Below are 16,720 nucleotides of genomic sequence, written 5' to 3'. Positions count from 1 at the left end.
GGCTTGTCTTCAGACTGCCTTGTGTCTTAGCTGGTAGCCGTGAAAGGCAGGCCACAGTCTTCCCTGCCCACCATTTAGCAAATGTCTGGAATTCCACCTTGCTGTTCATGTGTCCTCCTTAATCAATGCCCCTGGGGAATCTGAGTGCACCACCAAACCTGGGAGTGAATTCATCCCCTTCCCAGCCCTAAGTTACAAGGAGAGGAGGGAGGAGGGAAAGGGTGTCAGGGAGGCACCGCAGCGCTTCCTACATTCTTCTTTAGATGAAAGGTCAAATATCCCGGAGACTAGGAACTGGTTTCCTACTTGTGACAAATCCCAGGCCTTGCTTTGGGGCTTCTCTTTTTCTATTGTGAGAAAAAAGTAAACAGATACCACCTTGTGCCAAAATAAAACGATGCCCAGCTTATCACCCCAACAGATGACTAGTCATTTCCCCCCTTTATTGAGAATAGATTCTTTCCTCACACCCACACCATAGATCCAGCAATCCTCTTTCCCCTCCCTCTACTCCTCCCAGTTCCTCCCCACCTCCCCTCCCATCCTGACCCACTCCCTTTCTGTCTCTCATTAAAAAGAACAGGCTTCTAAGAGATAACAAAACATAACAAAATAAAGTATAATAACATAAAAAAAAGCCATTACATCAAAGTTGGCCAAAGCAACAGAAGGATTGTTTTTACAATCATGGCACACACTGCAATTTCTCTTCTGCCGTTCTGAAAATCCCTTTGTGTCCCCAAGCACTGCATGTGACCCAACACAGAGTCAACTTTATGAACTGGGAAGAGACAAACGGGGCAACAGAAATGCCCCGATCCCTGAATCTGAAGGACTCTGGGGATCCCCCTCTGGCCACTGGTTACAGGATAACTGGGTCATTGTCACATAGAGACCTATTTCTGAATTCGCGTCATTTTTAGCTTCTACATCCAAATGAACTTTATCCCAGGATGATGAACAGATGCAGAGAGTCTGTCAGCATTGCTGGATGTAGTCTTGAAACATACTGGAGGACAGTGGGTATTACAGAGGGGAGACCTGCCTGTTCAGAATGGCAAGACAAAAACATTCTGAAGATGATACCCTGTCATAAAAAAAATGGGTTTATTTTTAAATAGCTTTCAGTTGAACATTTAGAAAATTAGGGTTAGCCAAATTATCCTCATTTTGGATGTATTATATATGGAAAAGTGATACCTACAAGGCACTGTGCTACCTCGGCAAGTCTCCATGCGCTGTGTGTATGCATGCGTCTCCCTCTCTCTCTCTCTCTCTCTCTCTCTCTCTCTCTCTCTCTCTCTCTCTCTCTCTCTGTGTGTGTGTGTGTGTGTGTGTGTGCTCTATTGAGTCCTCAAACTTATTACATAGTCAAGAATGACTTTGAATTTCTAATCCTTCTGCCCCTACACACTTAGTGCTGGGGTTACAAGCTTGAGCAATCATGCTTAGTTTCTGTGCTGCTGGGGATCCAATCCAGGGCTTTGTGTGTGCTACACAAGTGCTTTAACTGAGCTATGGCCCCAGCCCTTAGATCAATACCCCTAATACAATTAGACAGAGAGGGAGGATGCTCAAGCTCCTTCTTATGTTTATCTTAGGCTCTAAGTCTAATTTCCTGTTGCTAATGTAACAGGTTGCCACAAACCATAATTTAAGATACTACAGCAACACACACTGATTCTTCTCATGTGGTTGATGCAGTCAGGAATCTGAAATGGATCCTGTAAGAGTGAGATCTAGGTGACAAGTAGGACTGACCCATGAAGGTGTCTGGCGTAAATCTACTCGACCCCTCCTCCGGCTTCCTGGTAGCCAGCATTCCTTTGCTCACAGTCAAATCATTCCGGCCTCTGTTTTTCTTCCTAGTTTGCCTTCTCTCATGACCGCCTTCTTTCCTGGAGTACGCACTCTCACGATTTCATCTTGTCCATCTGGAAAATCCAGAATCCGCTTCCTGCCTCAAGATATTTAACTCAGTCAAGCATGCAAAATCCCATTTACTACCCAGTTTCTTCAGAATTAGAATGGGGGGCCTCAAATAAACTTACCCCAGTGAACAAGACATGATTAGAAATAACGCCCTAAGTTCTTTTTCAGACCAAGGAAGGTATACGCCACCAACTAACCAATAATCCCATGTTGCTATGCGTTGTGTCGGTTGCTTAGTTTTGCTGCCTATCACCTAAAGGTCTATCCAGCTCAGATAAGTCATGACCTGGACTGGAACGGCAGGCCTGTTCCGGCGCTGAACCTGTGCTGACTGGGATATCAAATCAAGTGAGTATTTTGACTGTATTGGAAGGAAGTTGAGTTTGGAGAACGGTGAGCTTGGCTCTGGTATTTTCCTGATGCTGTGCGGTAGGTGGGGGAGATGGGGGGTGTCTCTGCAACCTTCACAAGCCTGCAGAGAGATGATCTGAGGGAGGCAAGGAATCAGTTTGGTTCAAAAGGTGTTGGTTCAACCTGACCCTGAGTGGTTTATCTTATGCATATGTAAGCACAGCACAATTCAGTGAAAAATGTTTCTGGTGATAATTAACTCATTCCCATGTGTACAATTAAGCACATATAAATGTCTTGGAGGAACAAAGTGAGCTAAGTAAAAATCAGACATGACTGACTATATTGACTCTCTTTGTAAAGTACGCATGACACCTTCCATAATGATAGGTTCTATAGATTGAGAAAAATGAACTTAAGATAAAGGTGTGGGGGGTGGAAGATGACCCAGTGTGGTCTCAGGTCACACACAGCAAAGGTCACCAGGCTAGAAAGCGTTTCTGTGCCCAGTCTTTTGGACAGATAACAAGTCTTGCTTTCTTTCCCTTGAAGGACTTACATTCCAGGTTCCCCTAGTGCTGATCTCTGCTCCCTACGTGACGGGACAGCCTGGCTATCTCTAGAATGGTAAGTCCTTCCAGTGTGCCAAGGTAGATGATGGACAAGTGGCATCCACAGCAAAGTTGCATGGAGAGGCCAGAATTTAGGGATTTAGAGACAGCAATATCTTATGATTAAAGATTATTTCAAAATCATGGATTTCCATGCAGCTGCAAGAACTAGCTAGCATTTTCATGTGCCCTTCACACAGATGTTTCCCCAACTGCAGGACCTTGTGAAAGGACAGTATAATATGACAACCAGGACAATGGTGCCAATAATATGCAGAAGATAAAAAATATTTTTGGTACCAAAAATAATCCCCCAGCTTTCTCTCTTAAAGCCACAGCCACTTCCCTCCCCCACTCCCAGTCCCCAGGAATGCAAATCTTTTTTTTCTTTTTCTACAATTTTTGTCCTTTAAAGAATGCTAAACAAATAACATAACACAGATAAGACCTCTTGGCATTGGTTTTATTGACACAGCATGATTCTATAGAGTCCTCCAGACTGTTTCCATGCGCCAGTGACTGGCTCTTTATATGGCTGAATAACATTCTGTCACACGGACGTACCAAAGTTTGCCTAACCACTCTTCTGTTGAAAGACACCTAGGAGCTGTTATATGGGGTTCATATGCACATTTAGGCCTAAGTCTCTGTGTGAACATAAATTGTCGATCCCCTGAGAGAATGCTCGAAACTGCAGTTGTGAGTCACACACAGCGAGTCACACACAGTAGTCTCATGTTTGGCGTTTCTGACCACCGCCACCCTATTTTTCAGAATGGCCACACTGTTTCCTGTTCCCTCATGAGCACCTGGGCATTCAGGTGTCTGCCGGTCCTTACCAGGACCAGCAGTTTTGGGTTTCTCGTTCTTGACTTTAGCTATGCTGATTGATGTACAGCAATATTTCACCGTAGTTGCGATTTAAAACTCCGTGGTAACTGATGATGATGGCTTCTTGGTTTTTGCTTATTTCAACCGTTATCACCAGGGCACCTCTAGGGATGTGATGTTATGGGCACAACAGCCGGGAGAGTCCTGTGACCTTCACTGAAGCTGTCCCGTTGGCTCCATTTTACAGAACGGGCTTCTGAACAACTTCAATTCAACAAATTTTCACTTGTTAAAAATGAAAAGTGTGAAATAGCCTTATCTAATTCACTATTTTTTAAGAAATGGCTTCTCACAACTCTAGTCAAAAAATATTTAGAATTAGGAATAAATACACCAAATACATTTCAACAAAACTATATTCAAAGGCCAACTAAGTACATGTATCTTTACTTCTTTATATTAATTAAATAACATAAATTCCCCTTCATTTCTGAAATTGTGTCTCTCTCTAACTTAGAAGTAGATCAGATATCTCTCACTGATAGTCCAGAGCAGGCTTCTATAATAATAGCTTACTATCTTTCTGCTTTCCCCTCTGTCTTTATTACTTATTTATAGTTGTGATAAAACACCATGACCAAGACAACTTATAAAAGAAGGTGTGTAACTGGCTTACAGTTTCAAGGGGTTGGAGTCCATGATGACAGACCAAAGACGTGGCTGTGGGAGCTCACATTTTGATCTGAAAGTAAGAGGCAAAGAGAGACACTGGGGATGGTGCCAGTCCTTTGAAAGCTCAAAGCCCACCCCCATTGGCACACCTCCTCCCACAAGGCAACTCTTACAGGATTCTATAGAACTACGCTGTGTCGATAGAGCCAATACCAACAATACTTCCTTATCCTGCCCAAACAGTTTCACCAACTGGGGACCAGTTATTAAATTGTGCCTCTGGGAATCATTCTCATTCAAACCACCATACCTGCCATAAGCCAGGCATGGGGCACAGCAATCTGGAGGCATTAAAAAGCAAGCTCACGAACTGGTTGCAGTATCTTAGGTATAAACAGCAGATACTCGTGAGACAAGAAACAAGCGTGACAATAAATACGTGCTGAGTTCTTACACACTGTTGGGTTTTGTGAGTTTGCAAGTTGAATACACAAGCCCTCTCAGGGACCATGAGTCATAGGTCAATCCTGTAATTGCTTGGGAAGAAAGTTCCCCTGTAGGTCATCAATATTTCAGCTCCCTTGCCCCAAATTTAGGCCCACTTGCTTTTTCCTTTACAAAATGGTGCTAAATATCATGTTAAAAAAAAAAAAACATTACCTCTACTACCCTTTCCCTAGCTTCCCTCACTGTGGAGAACAGCCAGAGACTTGATATACTTACGGGCGGTGGAGCCAGTAAGACACTGTGTAGCCAGGGCTGTTGCTAACTTGCTTAGTGGTTCAGCTGCGAGGCCATCTGAGGTGACAGCGTGTAACAGGACATGAGCCAGTGTGAGCTATATCCTCCTAGAGGAAAGAAAGATGGAGGTCATTGCACCCTAGCTCCCAGGGAATAACAAAGCCTTCCCACTGGCTTCACGAGCCAACTGGGACTCCCAGCCGCCCTTGCACGTGCATGCAAGTCACTCTCTGGAGGAGCATGAACTGGCCACAGTGGAACATTCTTCTCCTATGCTATCATCCACCCTCGTTTTTCTGCTGGGAAATCTGTGAAAAGTCAACAGTAGGTCTGGTGGAAAGAAAAGAAAAGCGAAATCCGCACGGTGTCTTCCTTCTGCACACACACCGTCCCTAGATATGGCTATCTCAAGAGTGATGGTTGGAGGGCTTCATGCATGGTGGTCAGAAGTCTCTCTGGAGATGTTCTATTCACTTGCGCTGGCTCCTTTTCTCTCTGTGTGTGGTAGAAAGAGTTAGCAGGGGGTCATCTCCTTTGGAGTAGCACGTTTTATGCTCCCATTGGAACTTGGGTTCAAAAATAGAAATACATGTGTAGGAAGAACACTCATCTTAAGGTGTAGCCCGGGCTACTGCTGACTGGCCCACAGGGAAGAAGCTGGGCTGCTTCAATTCATGCATCACTGAATTCTTCTCCATGGGCCCAGCCAGAAGTCTAGCAAAGCTGGAAGGCAGAAGTAGGGTGCTGGCCAATTCCATCCTTCCCATGAAAACGTTAATGGAGTTCCCACTAAACTGACTTGAACACCACTCCAAGACAAAACATCCCCATCCCAGGGCTGGCAAAGCATTCATTCTTTCTCCTGGAGGAAATGGGTTGGGGGTGGGCGGGGGGAGGCATCCCTCATGCCTAAGAAAACACAAGGCTCAAATCTATCTCTAAAGAATTATGGAATAAGGGCAACTTCAGTGTTCGTCGGGTCCTGGCTCTTCCCCAATGAACAGATCTGAGAGTGGAGGAACAGAAAGGCAGTGTTGTTCTAAAAAACTGTCCGTCTGTGCTCTGGGGTGGCATAGTCAACATTCACCAAGAGCCAGGGAGAGAAGCGAGGAAGGTGCTCTGAAAGCAGCGAGTGAAATCCAGTCGTGAGATTTATTCGCATGTATTATTTAGTCACCATGGTACCATGTCAGGAAGCCATCACAGTGTTGTAAGGCTAGTTTCGCATATGTGGAAGTGAGGGGTGGGCTGGTCTCACAGACAGTAAAATGTCTAGGACTCATGGACAGTTTGGCTCTAGGTCCCCTACCCTTTCCCCCTCAGCAACATCACCCCAATGTCCACCACAAATGGATCTGGAGTCTTGTAAGTGAGGAATTAACAGTCTGGAGTGGGAGGAGGGTGGCGAAGGATGGAGACAGAATGTTCCTGGGAGTCAAAACTTGCTCGGTCTTGAAGGACAGAAAGGGGTTGGGAGATAAAGGGCTAGAGACAGGAAGTAGGAAGATTAATCCAGAACGGAAATGAGATGTGGCTATCTAGAGGAGAGGGAGATTACGTGAAGTGGTGAAGCTAAGCGGTGTTAGCACGCTCTGGGCACCGAGTTCAGGCTGCATGGGGAAAGGGGATGGGGCAGAATTGGAGGTAAGAATTAAGACTGAAGATCTACGTATGCCAAAGAAAATGTGATTTCAAAGCTTAGGGAATGCCAGCAATGGACTTTCAGAAGTTGGGAGGCAAGCAACATCTTTTAGAAAGATGTTGTCTGCACATGGAATCACTGCAGAAAATTAGAGCCTGGGATACAGCAAAGAGTAAAGACAAGAGATGGGGAGAGTAAGTAGAAAACCATGCCTTACTCCAGTAAGGAGAGATGGGTACAGAAAGGCTGATGGCTGACTTCATGTAAAGGGGCAAGGGTGTTCAGACAGGGTGACACTGGAGGGCTTCATCCACATGCAGAGGTGCCCTTCTCTCATCTGGAGAAAAGAGTGAAGAAGGGGGTAGGGCTAGGGATGGGGAGGAGAAAGATGAGCGCAACTTAGAGTGTCTTGCATTTGATGTCAAAGCGGGGCATCCAAATAACTATTCCAGCAGAGGCCTAGTTAAATGAGTCTGGGGCTCCAGAGAGACTCCTGGGCTCAGGAAATAGGTTTCTGAGTATTCTTTGAGGCTATGGGGTTGGGGCCAATTTTTATCTATTGCTCCAAATTCACTTTCCATGATTGTTTTCTGATGCTGGAGCTGGGCTCGTAGACCGGGTTTCTCGTGTGTCAGTTGGTTGCTCCTTAGGCTCTTGCAATGGAAGCTAAAGAAAGAAAATAGTAAGAGCCTGCCACAGCATAGTATGTTAGGTGTGTGTGTGTGTGTGTGTGTGTGTACAAGCCATATTTGTGCAGGTGCCTCTAGAGGCCAGAAGAGGGTATCAGATTCCGCTCACCCTTCCCTCCCCCCCCCCCCCCCCCCCCCCAGAACTGGCGTTTCAGGTCGTTGCGAGGCACCTAATGTAGGTGCTGGAAACTGAACCCAGGTCCTCTGCAAGACCTGCAAGTGCCCCGAACTACAGAACCGTCTTCGCAGCCATGAGCTCACCGTTCACCAGCACACGAGGTGCAGCTGTGGGGACCAGCATTACAAAAGTATCCACAGAGCCAGGTTCCCCGTTTGGCCACTCTAATTCTGTCACCTGTCCTTTCCTTCTGAAACTGGAGTTTGGGTTCTTTCCAAGTTCTGACTTTAACAGCGCAAGCCTCCCTCCTCTTGTGTTCCCTTGGCAGAAAAGGTGGCGCGGTTTCCTATAGGAACCACTGTGACGGATCTGACCTGAGGGTTCTTTTGCCTTCTCGCTGCCAGATGAATGTTTTACAAGTTAACAATTCCTCAGTGATAAAAGCTCTCGGTTGAAGTAACCGGTGGGGCTCCATCTCCCAGTTAGACTGTTGCAGGGTGAGGACCTTCAGTCAAATACTGACAGGGAAGAGGGCTAGAGAGCTGGTGGGAGATTCAAAACATTCCGTGTTACTAAGGAAACGGATGAAGCCACAATGAGAGGTGGACCATTCAGACCAAGGCAAGGGTGGGGGTGGGGGCTGAGGCCCCACCCCTCCCTGGTAAGGAAGAGGAATTCAATTCAGAAGTGAAGAGACTGGGAAGGTGTTCATAGTCCTGGAAAGCCACCCTGATAAAACTCACTGAGTCACTTAAAATAAAGAAGACAAAGAGGGATCAGTTGGGAAGAGAAAGGAGATCATGAGAACTGAGAACAAGAAAGGTGGTCATAATACATTATTATATCCATGTATGGAAATGCCTTGGTGGTCCACAATGCAATTAATATTTGCGAATACAAAAGTAAAGACCGAAAAAGAGAACATGGAGGAGCTGTCAGTGAATAGACATTTGAGGCTACCCCTGTCCACGTGATGAGGTGTGGATTTTTGTTTGTTTTACCATTAAGACACAGCCGCCCTTAATGGGGCACTAAAAAGTCAGACAGTGGGATTCATTTAGGGAAGGAGACTGTTAGCGACCGTAAGGCGTGGACATGTGTGAGTAGACGCAGGCTTAACCCAAGAGCTTGTGAGCTGCTGTTCATAGAACGAAGTGAGGCTTGTCGGGAAGGGGTTCCCACAGAAACCACGGAGCTTGCTGTGATCATGGGACTGCTGGCTGGGCTTGCCGCTCTCCATGATCTACAGCTGCTCAGAGAAATGTTTTTAAAGATGCTGTAGCCAGAGAGAAGAAACCCCTTACAGAGAGCGGGCCCTCACTTGAACCTTCTCAACAAAACCACTGTAGCTCATCTCCCCATCCAACCTACTCTACAGATCCCTATCATGCAAAGGCTTCGGAATCTGTCTGCTTTAAGTTCTTATTCATTCTACGCAAGGAACTTCATTTGCGGGCGGCGTGATACAGAACCGAGAGAACTCTAAAGAACTGGGCATGTAATCATGGAGGTCTGATTTGAACATTATTTTCCTCCTTTCAATTTCTTAGGACCACGACTGGCTCTGATAAGCATCCTCGTGCAAGCTAATAATGAAAGTGATAACAAAAAAAATATCGTTCCCTTGTTAAAATTACTAAGGACCAGGATCCTGTACTTTCCCATCTATTTTATTGAAAATACATTTTTATGTGGCTAATTTCCCCTTAGGACACAACATAATTTAAAAATTTTGTATTCACTGTAGCCCTACAAATTACCGTTTTCCCTTAATGTTGGCAAGTAGTGATTAATTTGAGCGAAACTGCAGATCTCACCAGGCATGCTTTGTTATATATACGCCTATGTAACTCCCCAGGGCACATGAGATTCTTTTAAAAAGCATATTGCTTAAGGGAAGCAAGAAAGCTATTACATTTGTAAATCAATTTATATATAGATTCTGTTTACTCTAATTTGTCATATAGTTTATAAAAATGGTGCTCATGTTTGCATTATTCATGAGCAACTAAAATATGTTTCTTTTCTCTTTTTTCTTATTAATTTCTATATATCTAGGGTGGAGATCGATTGTTGCTTTTGTGTTCCTGGCTGTGAAAAGGCGTTTCTATGATGGATCATAACACTATTTCAAATCTCTCCTCTAGACTTACCTTATCCTGGACGTGAAAAGGATATTAATCCTTCTCGCATGAAAGATTTGTTTTAAAATGACACAGGAGGAGGCAGAGGAAGCTCAGTGGGTAAAGGCACTTGCCAGCAATCCTGAAGACCCAAGTTCAATTCCTGGGACCCACGTGGTAGAAGAAAACTGACTCCCTGCAGGTCATCCCCTGACTTTCACATGTGCGCAGGGCTCACCCCCCCCACACACACGTACACACGTACAAAGAACACATGATAAATGAATGAGTGAATGAATGAATAAATAATGTAAAATAAAAACCGGCTCAGAAAGCAGTTGGAAGTTGGAATAACCAGCCCAGTCACGAGAAGCATCTGAGAGCCCCTTTTCTTGTTAACAACGCTTGGCTTTCAGTCCTTCACTGTCAAGTCCCACGAAAGACCTGGCAGCGGGCGCGTTTCAAGTACCTGTATCGGAACTATCAGAGACTCACAGCTGTGTTGTTGGTTTAGTAAAAGGCTCCCTGTGGCCTTTTCCTCAGCAGCCCTCCTTCCCCCCCGCTCGCAGCAATTGAAGTCTCAGCAGTCCTTGACACACTCGGATGGATCTCCGTGTTTCAAGCCTTGTTAGACACGCCGCACTGGTCACATTTTTGTTTCTCTTCTTCACGGCCAATCAACTCTCCTGTGGAAATCTTGTCACCCTTCATTCTTGGCAGTTGACTTGGCAGAGTCTCCAGCCTGGACCTCTCTTGTACACTACAATCTTCATTTCTGTCTGCTTGACAACTTCATGCAGGTGTCTCCAAGATACGGCAAGATCCCGGGGTGCGCTCTTGTCCTTCTAACTCTGTCTTCCTGGCTAGTGGCATTACTGTTCTCTCAGCTGCAAGGACATAGACTTACCGTCTTGCCTTTTGTCTTCCAAATGTAAGGAGTTGGTAGACACTCTGGCTAGCCGGCTGGCATAAAGCCTTTTGCAGAGACTCCTTATTTAATTTTTTATGTTCTGTCTCATCTCAGATTCACAAGATGCCCCCATGACTGCGAGCACGGAGCCAGCTTGTGTGCTCCCATCCGTGCACAGCTCTGGTGACATTGTGCTTCCACTTACATTGTGAACAAAATCCCAGCCTCCTGACCACATCAAGAGCCTCTGCCCCATGGATCCAACCTCCACCTTCTTCCCTTAGATCCCCACACGGCAGACAAATCCTTTGAGTCCAGCTTTCTGCTGAGCACCGTGTTAGACACTCTCAAGACCATCTATTAACATATTACCAGTTAGTCTTTATAACATTTGATGGCATGTATTTTGTCCATTTTAGAAAGAAGAAAACTATCTTTAAACACTCAGTTAAGTTGCCAAAAAAAAAATATGGTTATAAGAAGCATTGAAGAAATTTAAATCTGAACTACTTAGGGCTTTTTCCTTCTTGGTTTATAGGTTCAAATACTTTCCTTCCTGTGAAATTCTACAGTATACATTCTGTGTAACTTACATCAAAATCTTACTCATTGGTCAAGACATGTCAAATACCACTTCTTCGGATAGCTCCTGTTGTCCCTACCTGGTGGTCCTGTGCCCTTCCCCTGAAGGGCTACTTTCAGATACATTCCTGGCATGAGTGATTGGCCAAAGGTGTCCAGGCTTGTCTTCACCTGGTCATGGGCTTTGTAAGAAAAGTAGCTGTGTCTCAGTTCTCTCCGACCCCTTTGCTGAACCCAGAGTGTGTCCCTCTTATTCTAGTTATCACTAGAATAAGAAACGAACTGTCCTACAGAGACGGAAGATACAATATTAGTACTGGCAAACAGTGGCAGGAATGCGCTGTGTCACAGTCCCTGTGTGTCCCTGAAAACCACAGTGTTCTTTCGTAATATTCAAGGATTTAAGACGACACAAACTAGAAAGCCTCTTACTAAAGCTTAGCTTTTAATGTGAAATACTTCATGGGCCATGTTCCTCTGACTAACACAGATTCTTCCTTAGGTTATGAGCTAACGCCATTGCCGCCTCATCTTGTGGTGATAGATGCTCCGTCTAGTAAATGAGCTTCCCGAGAACCAAGCGCTGGGTGACTGTGCCGCTGGAGAGCCACGGTTGGTGAGCATGCTCAAAGCCACTGAACTGCAGGCTGTGAAAGGAATGAGTTCTATGGGATGTGAATAGAGCTCCAGGAAGCTATTATTTGCTAAAACTGTCAAAGGGGCAGAGCAGATTATTACGGAATAGGGAGATGCCCTAGCCAGTGGTTACAGAGGATGCTAAAAATTCTGTCTGGAAGCGGAAGTTCAGTATTTGGATAACAGTCTTTGGTCATCTTAAAATGGGCTATAAGAAAGCAATGGGGGGGGGCCTCCACTCTTCCCTCTGCCCCCACAAGTTTGCTTTTATGAAAGAGTAAACATTGGCATGGTTTAGATCAATCAGAAAATACTTTCTTCCCAATAGTTCTTCACTCTTCTGAATCTTGAAAAGGCAAAAATGAGTATTTTATCATTTGGCTAATAGGGGACTTTTATTTATTTGTATTAATTTTGAAAGATCTTTGACACAGCAAGCATTCTCACCTCCCCTCTCCCAGATATATGTGTCTGAAGCTAACAGTTTTAAACTCACCAAAGAGCGCTGAGCTAGGCTGTAGGATGAAGACTGTAAAAAAAGCATCTGTGGTGTTAATGGCTGCTACATACTACAGAGCAGCTGGGACCTGACAGAACACTGGGCCACAGAAACCCTGTAAGTGAATAACACAAGGAACAGTCTATAAATAGGAAGGCCAGCAATTGTCAGCCAAAACACACAGATACTGGAGAGGCCACACAGAAAGGTGTAAGGGCACCATCAGGGTACGGCTTGGGCGGAATGACCTCTGTGTAAAGATGACAATAAACCTTCTCCAAGCTGGTGTGAGGAATTAGCTTAAACTCCTTTTTCCCTTTCCCTCTCTGGTTTCAACTCAGCTCTCCAGAGAGGAAAGCTGGGCCTGGAAAAAGATGTGGGGGAACTAGCTCTCACCTAGGCTCCCCACTTGTTCTGTGAACACACAGGAATGGGGTGGGAGGTTCTGGTTTGTAGGGATCGTCCTCTTGTTTCAGAGATGCTCAGAGAGTCTTAGGAAACTAGAACCCACAACCCCGGCCTCGGTGTGCCCAGCAGAGGAGTTTGCCCCACCTTGCTTGTTATCCAAGAAGACACATAAGACCCACTGAGTTTCTCCCCAGCAAAGCCCATGATTCCATGCTTTGGTTGCCGCCCCTGGATTTTAGAGTGTATCATTCCTTTGAGCCAGAATTTCCCTCTTAGTCTAGTAACCTCCCACACATTGTCTCAAGCTCACCTTGTCTTCAAGGCTTCCCCAGTTCCCTCAGGCAAAATTACTCATTTCCCACCTCCGCACTCCTAAAGCTGTCTCCAGCGCAGCCCTTAAAACTGCTTGATTCTCCCTCCAAAGACTGAGGGCTTCAAAAACGAGGATTATAGCAGATACATTTTTAAACTCCCATCACTTAGCATGACTGGTGTATCATTAAGTACTTAATGAATGTTTTTCAGATTCCACGAGTTCCAGGTCCTAATATGTGCCCCGAGAATGTAAAGTTGAATCTTGGCCCAGAAGAGATAAGAAAAATACATGATTGGAGTGTGTGTGTGTGTGTGTGTGTGTGTGTGTGTGTAAACGTACACATGCTTTATTTAGAAAAGACCATTGAAGTGAATAGCCACGTAACTGAAGAATTTAGATTTCCTCATGGCTATTGTGAAGGAAACCCTAGAAAAATGGGTGAAGATGTGGGCAGAGAAGGAAATGAGGAATTTATCCAGGCTAACAACAGCACACATACCGTGTCCAAAACCAATCAAGCTAAGAAGTCATGTTCTTCTCATGGGCTTCATTGGCAAAGATGACACGCCTGTACCACTTTTGAAAAACGTCCATTTGTCAGGATGGGAGGCACAGGAGTTGTACCTGCAGGTCATTCAGTACATGAGGAAAATGTATCAGGACGCTAGACTTGTCCGTGCGGATCTCAGTGAACTCAACATGCTGTACCGTGGTGGAGATGTGTGCATCACTGATGTTCCCCCAGTCTGTGGAGCATCATCACCCACACGCATTGGAGAAAAGACTGTGCGAATGTCAATGGTTTCTTTTTCAAATATATATGCTGTTGCTGTGGCGACTGCTCCGGAGCTCTTCGAGTTTGTCACAGATCCTTCCATCATCCTTGGGAACATGGATGCTTATCTTGAAATGGCCATGGAAACAGCATCCCAAAGGACCAGGAAGAAAAGACTAGCCAAGGTCATGTGGATGAAGAGGTATTCAAGCAAGCATATATCCCCAGAACCTTGAATGAAGTGAAAAAGTATGAGAGAGATGTGGGAATAATGATGAGGATGAAGGAAGAAGACACGGCTTTGAATACTCAACAAGATAATATTCTCTAGCAGACTGACACGGGATTGAAAAAAGATTTGTCAGGAGTCCAGAAGGTCCCTGCACTCCTAGAAAGTGAAGTTAAGGAAAAGACTTGTTTGGATTCAGAAGATGTTAGAAGTTCCCAGTGCTCTGAGCAGGGAAGATAATGCCCAGTGCAAAAAAAACACAATGCTGACCCGATGTTGATAAAAGGGAAAGAAAAAAGATGGTCAAGGAAGCCCAGAGAGAGAAGAAGAAAAGGAAAATCCCTCAACATGTGAAAAAAAAAAGTAAAGAAAAAAACCAGCCAAGGCCAAGAAAAGCAAAAAGAACAAAGAGCCGTGTTGTGGGCATTCCTACTTTCTAAGCCCCAGGTAGAAGCTGTAGCTGGAGGATGGCTTCTTGACTGCACCCGAGTCTCTCCCATCTCTTCCTCTGGGGACGACTGCAGTGTGGCCGTGTGATTGCCTCAAAAGCCCATAATATCGGGATCTAGCCACTGGCTCTGCTTCTAATAGATTAAAGTACTATTTTAATAAAGAACTTTGTACATTTTATTTTTCATATATTTTCTCCTGCAAAGTTTTTCAGAAGCATCGTAAATATTTAAATGTGATGACCATCCACGGCCTTATAAAAGTGAGCATAAAGGCATTTGAACAGACTTGGGGTTATTTGTTTTCTTTGTACATGCCAAAGACATGTCTGAAATCAACTGATTACCAAACTGTGGCCTCTAGCCTCGAGTTCTACTCATAAGAGAAGTCATGTGGCCGTGATGTTGCTGTTTACAGCGGCTCTGTTCTTGTCATATGATCCCACTTCGTCTTTTACATGCCTTTTCTTGCTAGACCTCAGTTCATCAGCCATTTCTTGTTCAGCCATTTGTCATGTTCATTTGATCATCAAACATTTAAGTATTTTAGGTACTGGGAGGTAGCAGTGAATAGAACAAAATTACTTCTTTAAAAAAAAAAAAGAAGAAAGAAGAGCATGTTAACAGGAGTGAACTGAAGTGACACTGATTTCCAGTACTTTCTCTTGATGGAGCACAAATTGTCTCACCATGAAAGGGACTTAAGAATTGCCTTCTCCTTTGCAAAATGAAGAAGACAAGAATTAAAGGTTTAGGAACTGGGTTGGCCAATCCCAGCTTGAGACACAAGGATTTTAACTGGGTTAGTGACATTTCAAATTTTCCCTTAATTAGAAAAATCCTTGGCTCAAACCAAGCCCTTTGTGCTTAATGAGAGGTGAAGGCTGGGCGCTTCACGTGTCTGGTTTCTTCCCACAGAGCCTCAGGTTAGGGGTCTCCATCAGCTAGGCTCTTTCCAGGAAAGAACTCGGTTTCATTTTGGTTTTCAGAGCTGCTGGGAGAACTGAAGACTGTGTTTCAGAAAGAAAACCAGAACTGGGAAGCTCTTGGCGTCTATGTGGCAACAACGAAAGAAGTCGTCAGATAATAATGCCTTCCGGGCTGGCCCTGGTGTTCCCTACCACTACCAGCCAGAGGCATCACGTGTCTACCCTCGATCTGCAGGACATCTAGATAGCTCTCAGGAGAAGCAGAGATGGACACCCAGAAGCTAAAGCCATCTGCGGACACGAGGACCTTTGCAGACCCTCTGACCCAGAGTCTGTGACTGTCCCATGGCTGTCCTGTCCCTTGCTAGAGCATTGTCATGTACAAAGCACAGGGTGGCTTTTGTCCCAGAGAACTCGCTGTAGCCTCTCCTCTTTAGCTTTGTTACACTCGAAGGGAATAGCAGCGTCAACACAGAAAACAAAAATGCTGGAAAAATGGCAGAGTGTGCATGTGTGCTGTGTGTAGGTGTGTGTGTGTGTTTTGTTTTCTCATTAAGTGTTTGTTAAAAGCATGGAGTTTTTCATCAGTTCTTGGTTGGATTCTGTGTGACAATTATTAAATGTCTTCCTTTTTTCAAGCCTTCATTTGCTCGCGTATTTAAGCAAAAACATCTCCTTGGGTTCTTAATAGATTTTTATATGAGAAATGCTTATAACGATGCCTGGTCTTCATAAATGGGAGCTAATGTTATTATTCTAAAGGGAATTTCCTCTCAAGTGCCAATTGTAGGAATTTATAGGGTTATGTTTTAATGAATTCTTTTTCATAAATTCAGTAAAGCTTGGCAATGTGTCAAACAGACACATTTCCCTGGACTCTAAATAGAATCCAAGTGACCAACGAAGTAAATGACCAACGTTTACCTGCCCTGTGGGTCTGTATTTCCTGACTACAAAGATACAGTTATAATGCAAGGTGCTCAGCTTTCTTTTGCCTTTGGCTGCACCTGAGACTATGCTGGAGGAAGAGCCTCCTGGTGCTCACTCTGAAGACGGAGACAGGTTTTTACTTTGCCATTTTCTTGTCCATAACACGACACAAAAGACTCATTTCCGTCCAATTTTGATTACACCCTGTCTGGCTTTGGTTCTGTGCCAAACTGGGGTGGTCACTATGACCCTGGTCAATGACTGTGATGACTAAGGTGTAAATTGGTTTCGGGCCAAGGATGTCGACTGGGAATTAAGAAGCCACATGCTCCCGGAAGCAAGTCACC

The 16,720-nt window shown here is 44.7% G+C and overlaps 1 long non-coding RNA gene and 1 pseudogene across 1 annotated transcript; one reads left to right on the top strand and one right to left on the bottom strand.

The window, feature by feature from the left end:
- Nucleotides 1-3,324: 3,324 nt before the first annotated feature.
- Nucleotides 3,325-10,746, bottom strand: LOC126508379 (uncharacterized). The gene is made up of 4 exons (XR_007593796.1): nt 10,180-10,746; nt 5,121-5,245; nt 4,402-4,467; nt 3,325-3,989 (listed from the first exon to the last, which is right to left on the bottom strand). It is a non-coding gene; the product is annotated as an uncharacterized lncRNA (long non-coding RNA).
- A 1,497-nt stretch (nt 10,747-12,243) lies between these two features.
- Nucleotides 12,244-16,198, top strand: LOC126508366 (serine/threonine-protein kinase RIO1-like; annotated as a pseudogene).
- The last annotated feature ends 522 nt before the right edge of the window (nt 16,199-16,720 follow it).

This window comes from Alexandromys fortis, unplaced genomic scaffold (assembly GCF_014885135.2).
Source record: "Alexandromys fortis isolate MF-2015 unplaced genomic scaffold, M_Fortis_MF-2015_v1.1 scaffold_82, whole genome shotgun sequence".
NCBI classification, from domain to species: Eukaryota; Metazoa; Chordata; class Mammalia; order Rodentia; family Cricetidae; genus Alexandromys; species Alexandromys fortis.
Note: the sequence above shows the minus strand (reverse complement) of the source record. Positions and strands in the feature narration are given on the sequence as shown.